The sequence below is a fragment of the Myotis brandtii genome, unplaced genomic scaffold (genome assembly GCF_000412655.1).
Source record: "Myotis brandtii unplaced genomic scaffold, ASM41265v1 scaffold2, whole genome shotgun sequence".
NCBI lineage: Eukaryota > Metazoa > Chordata > Mammalia > Chiroptera > Vespertilionidae > Myotis > Myotis brandtii.
Window position 1 is genome coordinate 204,296 of NW_005357451.1, and position 15,932 is coordinate 220,227.

A 15,932-nucleotide genomic window follows, 5' to 3' on the forward strand; every position below is an offset into this window, starting at 1 on the left:
ATATATATATGAAAAAAATACATATATAAAAGAAAATTTATAACCTATCTTTGTATTCATCTATTTTTGGAACAGGAGAATAGAGAGGAGATAGGCCTGAGTTGGTGATTGAAACTAATTAAGCTATTAGTAGAAGAAAAGAACAAGCAAGGAGAGGAAAAACAAAAATCATATCATAAAAAACAACAACAAAACAACAAACATTTAAACAAACAACAACAAGAAAAATGAAAGAAAGAAAAAAGGAAGAAAGAAACAAAAATTTAACTAGTGAAGAATGAGAAAAGAGAAGTGTACATGGATTTGGAGCAGGGGAGAGGAAATTAAATATATGAGGAGGCCAAGAGAGACTACTTTAATAGTAATGCATCAGTAAAGCAGATAAAGAAGATCAATTTTTAACAGGGAGTAAGAAGAAAGGATAGAGAACAACTAAAGCAGGAACGGGAGAAGAGAAACAGGATGAAAAAGCAAAAAGTGAGGAAGAAAGTTGGCATAAAGGAAAAAAATGAGATAGAGTAAAATAATGATAAAAATGAATATAAAAATAGAATGCAGAAGATAAAAAATAAAAAAGTGAAGTAGTGAAGTTCGTTCCCTTCAGCGGAGCTTCAGTGTCCCATGGGGGCTGGTTTAAGACCCTTCTCTACTGTTCTGCCTGCCAAGTCTCAGTTTCCTGTCAGGTAGTCAGCAGTGTTGAAGTTCTCAGTGATCAACCGCTCCTGTGTGTCATATGCCACAATCTTGGTTTCAATCAGGTGGGATCAATTTGCCCACTTTGTTTTTCTGCCTCCTCTCAGTCATATTTACACAAGCATCTATTCCTGACATGGCCTCTAGGTGGTGGTGTTGCTGTATTAGTTTCCTGGACCAACTGGCCTCTCAACCCAGTCCCCCAGGGCTCCCTGGTGATATTTAGAATCTTCCTTTCCCTTCTGTACTTTAGACTGGGTGGGGCTGCGCTGCTAGGAGGAACCTGGTCTTCAGGAGAAAAATGTCTGTTCAGAGTTGGAGGGACGGACTGTTCCAGAGCTGGCTTCCTGCTCATTTCTCCCTATTCTGCTCCCCAGTTTCCACCAAAACCACCTTCCCCTGCAGTCTCGGTGAGTGTTTTTAATTGAAAGATCCTATTTATTGCATTTAGCAAGTAGAAGTAAGGAAGTTATAAAGACAGAGCACCCATGCTGCCTCGCATCTTTCTCCCCCCGGCACTGCGCGGCCAGTATAGAACTTCAGGCTGCCTTTCTGAGTGTAGTCTCCCATGGCTGTGGGCTTAGCTCTAGAGTCCCCCCCACTACCAGCAGCCCTGTGGACCCCCTTCCACATTCGAGGGCTACACTGACCCCAAGGGACACGGATTTGGTGGGGCACAGTCTCCCTCTGAGACTCTAGTCCTGGTTGCGTGTGTTTCTTCCTCTAGCACAGATCCCCTATCCCACCTCTCTCCAGGTGCTCTCTAACCTTTCTGTCTACGGATTGCCTCACCAACTGTGTTTAATTTGCCAATTCCGGGTGTATGTTATTTGATTCAGGTGTTTCTTCTATTCTGTGAGAAGGTGCAGGATCTGTCCGCCTATTCAGCCTCCACCTTGTCTCCCCCTGAACAAACTTTTTAGGCACCTGTGGCCAGGGAGGCTGGAGTCTTGGTGTTCGTGGGTTCGCAGCTGAGGCAGTTGGTCCCTGAACATTGTGGCTGTAGGGTCCTGGGTGGTACCCGAGGTTTCCCCGGGTGAAGGTAAGGCTGGGCTTCCAATCACAGCTGCTCACCCCTTCAAGATGGAAGAGCTGGCCACCCTGGGAGAGATTTCAGCGGCAGTGGAGGCTGCCTGGCCAGGGGAGCCTGGTCCGCCAGTCCCCGACAGCCATTATCTTGCTCACTGCCATCCTGTCGGCTGCCATTTTGGATCCCTCATTTAATTCTTTCAAACATTTTTTAAGGTACATAATTTTATTAGCTCAAAAAATAGGATTAGAGCCCTGATCAGGTGGCTCAGTTGGTTGGAGCATCTTCCCATACACCAAAAAGGTTGTGGGTTCCATCCCCGGTTGGGGCATGTACAAGAAGCAACTGATGGATGTTTCTTTCTCACATCGATGTTTCTCTCTCACTCTCACTCTCTCCCCCTTCCTTTGTCTCTAAATAAAAACATATCCTTGGGTGAAGATTAAAAACAAAAGTGTAGAGCAGTGAGGAAATCAAAGTTGTAACAGGAGGTTCTATTCAGAGAAAAGCTAGTTGAGTTTATGGTTTGAGCTATAACATGTTCTGAGTAATGGTAAATTCAGCATGTTCTCATGGAGTAGGTAGCATATAAAGGTCTATGGAGGTGAGGTCAAAGAACAATGAAGTAAGGTATTTGGATGGTTTGACCACATGGACATTAAAGTCACTTAGAATTATGGCAGGATTTGGAGTATAGACTAAGAGTTTCACTAGGATCCTTAATCTTTAATTGCGATGAAGTGACCAGGAGGTAGGCAGATGATAGTGCTAATGATGAATAGATGGATGGTATGAGTTTCAAAGGAGCAGAATTTCATTCCTTTATGTAAACTTTTTATTGTAATATATCATACATATAATAAAGTACACAAGTCATAAGTAGCTTGGTTAATTTTCACAAAAATGATCATACTTGTTCAACAAGCACCCAAATTAAAAAATAAATAGAACATTACCAGCAGCCCATAAGTACTCCACTTTCTTCCCCCACAGAATTAGCCTCCACCATAGATTAATTCTGCCTATTTTTGGCCTTCATATAAATGAGATTATGCCTTATTTACTTTCTTATGTCTGGCTTCTTTCACCCAATAGGTATTATGCTTCTGAGATTATGCATGTAACACTAGTCCATTCATTATTCCCGTGTGATATTCCAGAGCATAATATAACATGATTTATTTATCGAGTCTGCTATTGATGGACATTAGAATTATTTTCAGTTTTGAACTATTACAAATAGTACTCCTATGAACATTATTGTACATGTCTTTGTGGTACATGTAAGTGTACATTTCTTTTGAGTATATACCTAGGAGTGGGGACACCAGGTTGTGCAGCTTTGGTATATATTGCCATATAGTTTTCAAAAGTGGTTATATCAACTTACATTCCCATTCATGAAGGCTCCAGTTGTTCCATTTTCTCACTAATAAGGACAGAGGTTTTTATGTAAAGATGGAGAAGTAATGGCTTAGAAGCAGCATTGGAAATCAAGAAGACAAACTCTACCTTCTATCCCTGAGACACATGAAATAGCCTCCACTTGAGGGTTACAAGGGAAGCAGTGACCCCAGGAGACAGTCATGCTTCATTTAAGGCAAGGAGAAGGGAGAGTAGGCACATGGAATGGCTTTTGGAGTTTTGAGAAGTATCAGGAAATTTGGAGAGAAAATACAGAGTTTTGTAGGAATTAGAATACAGGAGATGATTTATGACTCTGGGACTATGTTTTGGGGTTTGGGCCAAGGATGGTGGGGATGGGAAGGCACATGCCATCGAAAGTTTTAAGGTTTCAAAATTCTTGATAATACCAGCTATATATTTCTTTGTGTCAACTGTAGTCCTTGGCTCTTTCCTCTTTTTTTTGTTAATCCTCACCTGAGGATATTTTTCCATTGATTTTTAGAGAGAGTAGAAGGAAGGGAGAGGGACACACAGAGAAACATCGATGTGAGAGGGACACATCAATTGGTTGCCTTCTGCATGCACCCTGACCAGGGCCAGGAATTGATCCTGCAACCAAGGTACGTGCCCTTGACCGGAATCAAACCTGGGACTCTTTACCAATGCTCTATCCATTGAACCAAACTGGCTAGGGCAGCTCTTTCCTCTTTTTTTTTTTAATGTGACTGATACCAGAAAATAGTTGGAACCTAACAAAGTGAAGTTTGTACTTGGAAAAACTGGTGATTATTACCAGCAAAATCAGTTTTTTGTTTTTTGTTTTTGTTTTTTGGTTTTCTGTCAGCATTGTTGAACATCTTAATTTCAGTGTAACTTTGAAAGTTGTTTTGAAACTCTTAGCCTATTTAACCATGTTTGGTATGGTTCCATGATGTTGCTTTATGCCATAAAATGAAAATGACCCTCATTGAATATGGAAATAAAAATTTGCTTTCATGAATCCCAAGGTTCTCTAGTATCGCGCACACTATAAGTCAATATTTCCTAATCCTACCTGTGCTTTAGGATTATCTTGGGGAGCTTTAAAAGGTACTGATGTGGGTGGACATGGACTAGAAGGGGTCAATGGGGAAAGATGGGGACATCTGTAATACTTTCAACAATAAAGATTTTTTTTTAAAAAAGTACTGATGCCTTAGCTCCACCTTAGATGGGGCATTCTACTGTTTTAAAAGCCCAGCAGGTGATTCTGATGTGTTGCTAGGTTTGAGAACCACCAATTGGGGGAGGAGTATGTGTGGTTTTTATACAGTTATAGAGAACAGAGTATTAGGCTTTTCCAGGTGATGAAGAACTGAGGAATATTCAAGTTAATCTTAAGTGCTGTTTTAGTAAAAGGATACTGGAACTGTTCCGCTTCTATTAAGCCATGTGCTTCACATCCAGACTTTCCTAAAGAGAGGATCTAATTGGTTGGCTAGTCACTAATTACTACAGAAATTGCACATCAAGCCACTTTATAAGACAGACTGGAGTTAGCTGCCTTTGGCTCAAGTACCAATTCCTATTCCAGTCAGTTTTGGCCAGTGCATCAGCCCCTTAGTTCAAAGCATATGTTAGGAATCATAGAAGAGGGCATTGTAATTGGCAGGTGCTCTGAGGCCTCTTAGAAGGGGCAAGGCAGTGGATGGATATTTCTGGGGTTCATGGTCTGTCTTTTTTTTTTTAATACTTTCCAGAAGTATGTAATGAAGTTGTTGAAAAAATGCTGGAATATTTTTAGAGTTGCTATTAAAATCTAACTTATTAAAGTTCTTGCAATTTAAATTTGGAAATTGGTTCCTTGATAATAAAAAAAAAAACACTTTAAGACAACCAATGTAAGTAGCAATCTGTGAAGGACCATGAAAGTTGCTTAATATAATTCGAACATTTGTGGGGGGGATGTGACCCATTCCTATAATCTCTCCTGAATGAGACCATCTGTTTGTTATATAGACTTAATGGATATTATTACTCTAAGCCCGTGGTCGACAAACTGTGGCTCGCGAGCCACATGCGGCTCTTTGGCCCCTTGAGTGTGGCTCTTCCTAAGCCTTAGGAGTACCCTAATTAAGTTAATAACAATGTACCTACCTATATAGTTTAAGTTTAAAAAATTTGGCTCTCAAAAGAAATTTCAATCATTGTACTGTTGATATTTGGCTCTGTTGACTAATGAAAATCTTTTCCTATTTATCAAACCTTACCTGTTTGCATTCTTAAAGGGCCAATGTGTTTCCCAGCAAATAAAAAGCCATGGGTCTGGACAGTCAGAGAGTCCACTTCACTAGAAAGTGGAGCCTCCCCTGACTCCCCCATGCCTCCTAAATTTATATTTCATGTCTAGTTTATTTAATTTACATTGCAGCCCTTTTCCAGATTCCTGAACCCTTGCAGCTGCGGATAAGACCCCAGCAATATATGAAGACAAATTTTTCCTTAGATTGTTTAAAGTTTGGCTTTATTGTCTTATAGCTTCCAATGGAGCTATTAAACCATCCTTCTGTTTTTTGGTGTGTTTTTTTTTTTTTTTTTGGTTATCCTTAGGAATGATGAAAATGGAAATATCAAAATGAATTCATAATTTTAAAAATGGCTCTGTCCAGTGAGGGGTCTTGAAGACAATGACACTGAGTGGGGCATAAGTTACACAATTAATGTAGATTTGGCCTGGTTTTTTGTTGGTTTTTTTAAATCTTTTCGCTCAGTCATTCTGAAACTCACCAGGAGCTTCTCCTATCACTAGGCTAACTACTACCTCAACAACCCTCCTCAGCCTGGCTCCATAGTTCACCTCATCTATATATATAAAAGGCTAAGTGACCAACTGTCCATCCATCTGCCTGGCTGGCCAGCTGACTGGCCGGTACCTATGATGAGCACTGAAAAATAAACATTGACTTGCACATGTGCGATACATATAAAGCTCTATATTATTTTCATATACATTTTACTAATTTTCTTTCATCCCTGACACTTCTATTATAGAGAAAGGGCGAATAGCGAAATTAAAATATTTTAATTTTATAATACTATATTATGTATACTATTTTGACTTGTAATTTTTGCAGTAATGTAATTACCGCACAAATCTTTCTTCTAATTAATTTCCTTTCAATGTGCATGAATCTGTGCACTGGGCCACTAGTGCATTCATATTTCCAAATCCCTACTTGGTATCTTTAGGTATATCAAATTCAACATGTTCAAAGATTTCTTTATCTTTATCAAATTTGATTTTTCTTTTGTGTTCCCTATTTCACTTAAGAACATCAATATCTAATCTTGGGATCATAAAGTATCCCCCATATCCAAACAATTAACAAGCCTTGTGCATACTTTATTCTTTCTTATATTCTTATTCTTTTACACATTGAAAAAACATTTTAATGCCTATAATGTGCAGGAGATGGTGAAAACATTGGCACGAAGAGATGCTCACAATAATTATCAGATAATTGCATATTAAAACAATGAGATAACACTTTAGTAAGTTGAAAAAGATGGAATGATGGTGAAATCCTAATGTTGGCGAGGATATGGGAATATAAGCACCCCCATTATACTGGTAGGAAAGATGATTGGTACACTATTATGGAGATCAATCTTATATATTTAGTGAAATTAAGTATATACACTTACTCTATGGCCTGGTAATTCTGTCCCTGAGGGTATATAAAAAAGATATACAAGTGCATAAGGGCACTTATACAAGGATGTTTATTGCAGTATTATTTATGGTGGTGGGGAATTGGAAGCAATATAGTTGTCCATTGCTGACAGTGGATAGGTGAAATATTAATGTATATCATGTAGTCTTATATAGCAAGTAGAAAAAATGGGTTATGTATATACATAGGAACACAGACCAATATAAAGGCACGTTTTATGAAAAAGATAAGCAAAATAACAATACACCATTTACTTTGTGAAAAACTAAGAAACTGAGATATGTAAAAAATTTAAAAATATGTGTATACATTACTACAATATGCATTTTGTAAAGACTCAAAGAGATAATTATTAAACACATTAAAATGCCTACCGTTGGTGATTAAAGGAATGCAATCAATATTTTGAAAATGAATCATGGGACACAGCAAAAACTGCCCTGAGATGGAAATTCATAGCATTACAGGCCTACTTCCAAAAACAAGAAAAAGCTCTAATAAACTATCTCACACTACAACTAAAAGAATTAGAAAGAGAACAACAAGAAAAGCCCAGAGTAAGTGGAAAGAAATAATAAAGATCAGAGAGGAAATAAATGACATGGAGACTAAAAAAAATATAAAAGAGTGCATCCAAGAACTAGTTCTTTGAAAAGATAAACAAGATTGATGAAGCTTTAGCCAGACTCATCAAGAAACAGAGACCACCCAAACAAATAAAATCATATATGAAAGAGGTGAAGTAACAACTGACACCACATACTACACCATGGATGAATTTTGAAAACATTGTGCTAAATAAATGATGACAGGAAAGGCAACAAAATGCAAGACTCTATCTACATAAAATGTCCATAATAGACAATACATAGAGACAGAAAAAAAGATTGTTTGTCTAGGGCTGGTGGAGTATGTATCAGTACTTCATTTTCATTGATGAGTAATATTTTATTGTATGGATACACCACATTTTGTTAATACATTTGCCATTTAATGGACATTAGGGTTGTTTTTGAATATTATCAGTAATGCTGCTATGGACATTTTTATGTGGACATTGTTTTCATTTTTCTTGGATAGAGATCTGGAAGTGGGATTTTTGGGTCATAAGGTAACTCTATTTTTTACCTTTTTAAAGAACTGCCAGATTATTTTTCAAAGTGCCTGAACCATTTTGCATTCCCTCCAGCAATGTATGAGGGTTCTAATTTTTCCACATCCTACAAGTACTTCTCACTGTCTATAATTTTTATTATAGCCATTCTGTGTGTATTGGTAAATGGTATGTCAGTGTGGTTTTGATTCCCATTTCCCTAATGACAAGTGATGGCAAGCATTTTTTCATGTGCTTATTGGAAATTTTTATATCTTTTTTGAAGAATTGTGTATTCACATCTTTAGCTCATTTTAAAAACAGGTTATTTGCCTTTTTATTAACTTGTAAGATTTAAAATATATATTCTGGATACTAGACCTTCATCAGATATATGATTTGCAAATATTTTCTTCTATTCTGTGGGTTATCATTTTACTTTCTTGATAGTGCCCTTTGAAGTGGGAAAGTTTTTAATTTTGATGAAGTTGAATTTATCTTTGTATTCTTAGGTTGCTTGTGTTTTTAGGTGTAATATGTAAGAAACCATTGCCTAAACCAAAGTCACAAAGACCTACATCTATGTTTTCTTCTAAGTTTTATAGGTTTAGGTCTTATATTTAGGTCTATGATCAATTTTGAGTTGTTTTTGTATGTGGTATTAGATAGAGAATACTTTTATACTTTAGCTTATGAACTTTTGCTTAAAGGACTATTCATACACCCATTGAATTGTCTTAACATCTTTGTAAAAAAAACCAGTTGACCCTAAATTTAAGGGCTTACTTTGGGACTATCAGTTTTATTCCATTGAACTATATGTCTATCTTTATGACAATATCACAGTCTTTATTATTGTAGCTTTTTAGTAAGTTTGAAATGGGAAAGTATGAGTCCTTCAATTTTGCTCTTTTTCAAAATTTATTTGATTTTTCTAGGTTGCATGTATTTTCATATGCATATTAGAATTAGCTTGTCAATTTTTACAAAAAAAGCACGTGGGATTTTGATAGTGGTTGCCTTGAATCTTTAGGTCAATTTGGGGATTATTGCTATCTTGACACAACTGAGTCTTAAAATTTATGAACATGGGATGTCTTTCCATGTGTATGTCTTTTTTTCAACAATATTTTGTAGTTTTCAGTTTAAAAGTCTTACATTTATTTTGTAAAAATTATTCGTAAGTGTTTTATTCTTTTTAATAATATTGTAAATGAAGTCATTTTTGTAATTTCATTTTCACGTTATTCATTGCAGGCATATACAAATAAAATATATTTTTGTGTGTTGATCTGTATCCTGTGTATCTTGCAATCTTGCTAAGTTGATTAGTCCTAATAATTGAGTACACACATGTACATGTATATATGTGTATATTCCTTAGGATTTTCTACATATATAAGATTATGAGAGATTATTCCGTCTGTAAATAAAGAGTTTTACTTCTTCCTTTCTAATCTACATGCCTTTTATTTCTTTTTCTTGTCTAATTACCATGGCTAGAACTTACAGTACAATATTGATTCAAAATAGTAACAACAGATATTTTGTTCATGTTCTTGATCATAACGGGATAGCTTTCAGCCTTTCACCATGAAGTATGTTAGCTGTGGGATTTTTGTAGCTCCCCTTTATCAGGTTAAGGAAGCTCTTTTCTATTCCTACTTAATTAAGTTTTGGTGTTTTTTTAATAATGGAAGAGTATTTGTCAAAGGATTTTTCTTTGTTTATTGAGCTAGTGATGTGTTTTTGTTCATTATTTTATTAATGTGATATATCAATTAATTTACATATATTGGACTAATCTTGCATTCTTGGTCAAATGCACTTTTTATACACCTATATTAAGTTTCTATATTCACAAGAAATATTGGTGTATAGATTTCTTGTGATGTCTTTGTCTGGCTTTGGTGCCAGAAAATACTGGCCTCATAGAATGAGTGGGTATTTTCTGCTCTGCTATTTTTTGGAAAATTTTTGAAAGGTTGGTGATAATTCTTCTTTAAGCTTTTGGTAGAATTTACTTTGAACCTGGGCTTTCCTTGTGGAAAGATAATATCTATACAGGTTATACAGGTATATTCAGAATTTCCATTTATTCTTTTTTTATTTTTATTTTTATTTTTTTAAAATATATTTTATTGATTTTTTACAGAGAGGAAGGGAGAGATACAGAGAGTTAGAAACATCGATGAGAGAGAAACATCGATCAGCTGCCTCCTGCACATCTCCTACTGGGGATGTGCCTGCAACCCAGGTACATGCCCTTGACCGGAATCGAACCTGGGACCTTTCAATCCGCAGGCGGACGCTCTATCCACTGAGCCAAACCGGTTTCGGCTCCATTTATTCTTGAGTCCTTTTGTAATTTGTGTCTTTCTAGAAATTTCTCCATTTCAGCTGAGTTATCTAATTTGTTGTACCATTGTGCAGGGGCTGTCCAGCAGACCCTGAGCAACGGATGAACAGACTGCTTTGACATAAATTTCTGCGAAAGAGAGGGCTAAGGGACTGTTTTACTTTAGAAGTGAAAAGCAGTCTGTTTGCCTGCCTTCTTAGGCTTTTATTGTCACAACAGCTTGAACTAAAATTAACCTTTAGATACAATTATCAGGCTAAGTATTCTTGAGAAAGTATATGCTTCTACAAGGTCAGGTCTTTAAAGACTAAACATAGATATTCTAGCAAAACACCCGGGGGATCAGACTTATTTGGAAAAGTCAAGGCTAGGGGCTACAGCCTTCGGCAAGGTCTCCCCAGAAGCCCCCGAACTTTCGGAGAATCCTCCTTACAGACATTCCAACCAAGTCCTGTACTTCCCCACACCCTTGTTCACAGTATTAACTTACAATGCTTTTTATTTCTATAAAGCCAATATGTGATGTTCTCCCTTTCATTATTGATTTTAGTAATCCCACCTTTTTTTTTTCATTTTTCTTCTTGGTTACAGAATCAATGTTTTGTCAGTTTTGTTGGTCATTTTAAAGAAGTGACTTTTGGGTGTGTTGATTTTCTGGATTGACTTTCTTTTATTTGTTTCATTTATTTTCATTCTAATCTTTATTATTTCTTTCCTTCTGCTTGCTTTGGATTTGAGTTTGCATTTCTATTTTCCAAAATCAAGTTATGAGATTATTGATTTGAGATTTTTTTATTATAACATTTACAGATATTTATAAACTTCCCTCTCAGAACTGCTTTTGTTGCATTCATAAGTTTTGATGTCTTTTTTTTTCATTCAACTCAAAGTATATTCTAAATTTTCTTGTGGCTCTTTTTCCTTTGACCTGTGGTTACTTAGAAGTGTTTTTTTTTATTACTCTTCAAATACTTGTGTATTTCCCAGACCTTTTTGTTCATCATATCTGATTTACTTCTGGTGTGGTCAAAGAACATACTTTTTTTGTACAGTTTCAAATCTTTTGAGATCTGTCCTGTGGCCTAAAATGTGGTCTATCCTGGAGAATGTTCCATATACACTGATGAGAAGGTATATTCTACTATTGTTGGGTGTAGTGTGTAATGGAAGTCTTTTAGATCTACTTAGTTTATACTCTTGTTCAAGTCTTCTGTTTTCTTGTTGATTTTCTGCCTATTTGTATCCATTATTGAATGAGGTATTGAACTTTCTATGATTATTGAATTGTCTATTTTTTCTCTTCAGTTCTGTCAGTTTTGTTTCAGATATTCTGTGGCTCTGTTGTTAGGTGCATGTATATTTATGTTTTATTTGGACAGCATATGGTTGAACTTTTTAAAAATAAAGTCTGACATTCTTTGCCTTTGGATTGAATTGTTTAACCCACCCTGATTTAGTGTAATTATTGCTGTGATTGGATTTAGTTTTATATATGTTTTCTATTTTGCTTTTATTTTCTATGCCTTGTCTTTTTTTGTTATTTTATTTCCCCTTTAATGCCTTTTATTATATTCAGTGGATATATTATGGTGTGCGATTTTAATATTTTTTTTTAATCATCGCCTGAGGATATTTTTCCATTGATTTTTCAGAGAGAGTGAAAAGGAGGTGGGGAGGGGGAGAGAAACATGGATGTGAGACACATCTATTGGTTGCCTCCTGCATGCACCCTTACCAGGGCTGGGAATCAAGTCTGCAGCCAAGGTACATGCCCTTGACCAGAATCAAGCCCGCAACCCTTTGGTGAGCAGGTCAACAGTCATGAGCCATGCTGACTAGGGTCAATTTTAATCTTTCGATGACTCATCTATAATTTTAAATTATTTTATGTGTGGTTGCTCTAGGGCATACAACATACATTTTAATTTATCAGACTCTACTCCACATTTGTACTAACTTAATGCCTGTGAGATATAGAAATTTTACTTTTTTAGAGCTCTGCTCCTTCCCTTTCTTTTCCCACCTTTTTTGTTTTATATTATCTAATGTCTTTTAAGTAGCTAAAAGAACACAAATATTTTGTATAGAGTATGTGTGTTTGAGTGTGTCTATATACACACATATATACACAGACATGTACTCTCCACACACATATCTTCTAATGTAACTGTTTTGATTCTCATCATTTTTTCCTGTGGATTCAAGTTACCATCTGGTATCATTTCTTTAATGTATCTTTATTCTACCCCTCCCTTGTGTTTTTATTGTCAAATATATTAAATTGATATATGTTGTACACCCACCAATACTATTTTCTAGATGTTGTTTCTTTTAAAATTAATTAAAAGAAGAAAGAAGAAATATGTAATTATATTGCCTTTTATAATTACCTACATCATTACCTTTACTCTTGCTCTTTTCTTTTTCCACTGTGGCTTCAGTGTTCTGTCGGATGTCACTTGCTTTCAGTCTGAAGATCTTCCTTTAGTATTTCTTATAAGGTAGGTACATTAACAATACATTATTTCAGCTTTTATTGATCTGAGTATGTCTTTATTTTGCTTTCATTTTTTAAAAGATACTTTTCCCACATATAGGATTTCTTGGTTGTTGTTTTTTTCCCTTGCAGCACATGGAATATGTCATCCCAATGCCTTCTGACTTATTTATTTCTGATTAGAAGTCAGATGTTTATCTTGTGGGGTTTCCTTTATGTGATGAGTCATTTTTCTCTTGCTGTTTTCAAGATTCTCCCTTTGTCTTTTTTTTTATGAACATTTTGAGTGCAATGTGTCTGGGTTTAGATATCTTTTTGCTTATCTTAAAGTTCATTGAATGTCTTATATTTGTAGTTTTCATCAAATTTAGGAAGTATTTTTTTATTTTATGTATAGTTTTTGAACATTTTTTCTTTCTCATCTCTTTCTGATATTCTCATCATTCATGTTTGTGCACTTAATGCTGACCTATATTTCTCTGAGGCTATGTTAATTTTTAGTTCATTTGTCTTTCTCTCTGTTCTTAAGATAACATAACCTTATTGATCTATCTTAAAGTTCACTGATTCTTTCTTTTGCCTTCTCAGATCCACTGTTGAGCCACCCTAGTGATTTTTTTTTAATCAGCTATAGTACTTCTCAATTCCAGAATGCCTTTTTGATTTTTGGGTCTATTTTACAAAGTAATTTCCATATCTTCACTATTGTTCTCTCTTTTGTGAGGTTACCATACCTCCTTTTAAGTCCTTCAAAATGGTTTCCTGTGGTTTTCTCAATATATTTAGAATAGCTGCTTTTAAGATTGTCGGTGCTATGTCCATCATCTGGGTTCACTGTAAGACAGTCTCTAGTCTTCTCCCCCCTTTGAATGGAAAAAATAATCTATTTCTGTTTTTTTTCCTGTTTCTTTTCAGGTTTTATAGTTTGTTTTTTATTGTTGTAATCTGTACATTTTAAGTAATATAGCAACTCGGGTTTCTACCCCCTCAGGGAGGGTGCTTTTTATTGTTGTTGCTTGTTTACTCATTTATTTGTTTAGTGGCTTTTCTGGATTGACTTTGTGATTTCGATTTCCCCAGCCCCCATCTCAGCTGTCCCTGCCCAGGTACTTTTTCTATTTTTATAGTTAAGCCTAGATTCCTAGAGGATGCCCTTTGTGTCAGCATTACTTAATGATTGGCCAGGTTGGTCAGAAGTTTTACTTAAGCACCTCAAACTGCTGAGGGTTTTACTGTTTACCAGTTAGCCTGTTTGCGACTTAAAGACTGTTTTCACAATTCAGGGGGTTTAGGAGTTTGCTTTGTATTCAGGCAGGGACTCAAGGCTCAATATTTTTCTCTCCAATCACTCTTCAGGCAGTGCCTCCTTTAGGTATGTGTCCAGCATACTGGACCCCTGGGGATGACTGTGGTTTTAGCAGGGCTCTTTTTGTCTCTTCCTGTGAACTCTTCAATAAAATTCTGGCTCTTGGTATCATACCAAATTGTTAATTTCCCCTGTTTGCTAGCTGATAGTTCTGTTGTTGCTGACAACAGTCTGTTCCAAATTAAAAGTATAGGCCCTTGCAGCAGTAGGGTGTTGCCAGTGTTTGAGGCTTGTTTTGATTATCCCCTAGGTCAGCGGTTCTCAACCTGTGGGTCGCGACCCCTTTGGCGGTTGAACAACCCTTTCACAGGGGTAGCCTAAGACCGTCCTGCATATCAGATATTTACATTATGATTCATAACAGTAGCAACATTACAGTTATGAAGTAGCAACGAAAATAATTTTATGGTTGGTTCACAACATGAGGAACTGTATTTAAAGAAGGTTGAGAACCACTGCCCTAGGTAGAAGCCCTGCCATATGCACCTGGAATAGCTCTTTGGCACCGCTAACCTGGGAAACAGCAGGAGACTTCAATCAGCTTCTATGAGTATCAGAATAGCTCTTTAGCAACACAGTGATCTGTTAGGCTTAGGCCCTGAATGAGCCTCTGGCTGTATGCCAATTGTATGAGGTGGGTTCTCAGTGAGTCACCAGGTAGGGGCGATTTGTGTTCACCAGAATGACACAGGTTCAAACTTGGTGCCTGTGCTGGACCTGAGTCCTCCCTACAAAAGTCCCAGGGTAAACCAAGGCCAGCTGTAACTTCCAGCGTCTTTAGGAGTTGTCAGGGTGTTGCCAGCAAAATTCATCAACTCTAGACAGACTAAAATTTGGCCATGTGAAGGGAAATATCTGCACAGGAGCAGTGGTGCTGGTTAGGTATGTGAGGGGGAAATGTCCCTATCCTAAACCCACACAACTCAGTCTGTTCCTGATTCTGGCAGAACCTCCTTGAGAGCCTTTGCTAGGTAGGACTGGACCTTTGGATTTGAGAGGGTGGGGCTAGTGAATCTATTGTGGTGGGTGATGCCAGTCAGGCTTGCAAGGAGTGGAGGCAATGACTCCTGCCTGGAGTCACACTACTCAGTTTCTGATACCCCCTGAGTCCTTCTGGATCTCTACACCAGGGGCCCAGGTAACTGACTGCTCCGAGGTGCATGAATTCAGCAGGGTTTGGTTATTGGGAGTTGTGAGGCTGGGACTATTGCACTCTCCCAGGCTGATGCCACATGGAAGGAAGTGGTCAACCCAAGAAAGATGGCATCTGTGGTGTGGAAGAGGGACTCAGCACAGGGACTCTGTTGGCTGTCTCTCCACCTCTCTCCCCAAAGTCCCAAAGTCACAAAACCGAGTCTCTCCTCACAGGACTCTAGTCCACTCTGCCCTTTCTGTCCTGGAGCCCAGGGTGAGTTGCTACAAATGAAAATTTGTGCATTGGCCCATTAAGAGGGCACCTGGATTTCTAGCTTCTGTACAGCAAAAGAAACCATCAACCAAATGAAATGCTAATCCACTATAATGGGAGATCATATTTGCTGATACATCTAATAATGGGTTAATTTCCAAAATACATATATAAAGGACTTATACTACTCAACACCAAAAAGATAAACAAACCAATTAAAAAATTGGCAAAGGATCTGAATAGACCAGGGGTGGGCAAACTTTTTGACTCGAGGGCCACAATGGGTTCTTAAACTGGACGGGAGGGCTGGAACAAAAGCATGGATGGAGTGTTTGTGTGAACTAATATAAATTCAAAGTAAACATC

At 37.0% G+C, this 15,932-nt stretch overlaps 1 protein-coding gene across 3 annotated transcripts in view; it reads left to right on the forward strand.

Moving 5' to 3' along the window:
• The window catches only part of APOOL (apolipoprotein O-like), a 106,163-nt gene that overhangs the window by 7,197 nt on the left and 83,034 nt on the right, over nucleotides 1-15,932 (forward strand). The window contains exon 2 of one of the 3 annotated variants that reach the window (XM_005865256.2): nucleotides 12,737-12,796. The exons of the other annotated variants lie outside the window; for them this stretch is intronic. The gene's annotated coding sequence lies outside the window, so the exon portion shown is untranslated. The remainder of the gene's footprint in view (nucleotides 1-12,736; nucleotides 12,797-15,932) is intronic. 3 annotated transcript variants of the gene reach the window in all.